A 1,414-nucleotide genomic window follows, 5' to 3' on the forward strand; every position below is an offset into this window, starting at 1 on the left:
TTCTTTCATTTCTTTCCCCTTTTTTATTTCTGTAGCTAGAACTTTCAATACTATGTTGAATAAAAGTGGCACAAATGCACATTCTTGTCTTGTTTCTAATCTTAGAGACAATGCTTTTGACTTTTCAATGTTGATTATGATATTGGCTGAGTTGGTCATGTTTAGCACTTATTGTATTGAGGTATATTTCCTCCATGCCCACCTTGTTGAGAATTAACATAAGTATGTTGAATTTTTGGAAAGCTTTTTCTGTACATGTTGAGATGATATTATAATTTTTATTCTTAAATTTATTAATGAGATTTGGCATGTTAGCTGATATGCAGATATTGAAATATCCCTGCATCACTGGGATAAGTCCCATTGACCATGGTATATGATATTTTAATAAACTGTTGAATTGTTTGCTAATATTTTATTGAGGATTTGCATCTATGTTCTCAGTGATACTGACCTTTAATTTTCTTTGTTTTGTCTTTGGTTTTCAATATCAAGGTGATGTTGGCCTCATAGTTTGATCTCAGAAGTGTTCCATCTTCTTCAACTTTATGTAGAAGGATAGGTGTTAAATCTTTGTTAAATGTTCAGTAGAATTCACTTGTGAGGCTGTCTGCCCCTAGACTTTTCAATTGTTGACAGCTTCTTTTTAAAATTACTGATTCAATTGTATTACTTGTAATTGGTCTGTTCACATTTTATATTTCTTCCTGAATTTTTGTTGTCCAATATTTTGTCATATAATTGTTGGTAGTAATTGCTTATGCTCCTTTGTATTTCTGTAGTGTCAGACCCTCTTCTATTTCTGATTTTATGTTTAGGCTCCCTCTTTTTCCTGATAAGTCTGTCTAAGGATTTGCCAATTTTGTTTATCTTTTCAAAGAATCAGCTCTTCCTTTTATTGATCTTTTGGTCTATATTTTATTTATTTTAAAAAAATTTTGCTATGATCTTTATTTTTTTCTTTCCTTCTATAAACTTCAGATTTTTTCTTTTCTAGTTAGTTTAGATCTAAGTTTGCTATTTATTTTATATTTTTCTTATTTCCTGAGGTGATCTTTTATCATTATAAACTATCCTCTTAGAATATATATCTGCATCTACAATAAATATATCTACATCTAATTATTTCTGTTTGCTTCTCCACCCAACATAGTTAAATTCTAGACTTTGTGGGTTTTTATCCCAACAATGCAATAACATGAATGTTTTTGCAAAACCTAACCATGAATTTAACTTCCCTATACTATATTATGACTGATCTTTAAGAGACTTAAAGATCTTGTGAAAACTTAAAAACTCTTTCAGAAATTTAAGCAGTTCCATTTCTACTATAAAGCTTTTTGATTGAATACTTATTTTTTTTCTAGCCCCCTCTTAAATATGTTAATTGTTAGTAGGTAAATGGTAAAAAGAC

Source organism: Cervus elaphus, chromosome 28 (genome assembly GCF_910594005.1).
Source record: "Cervus elaphus chromosome 28, mCerEla1.1, whole genome shotgun sequence".
Taxonomy (NCBI): Eukaryota; Metazoa; Chordata; class Mammalia; order Artiodactyla; family Cervidae; genus Cervus; species Cervus elaphus.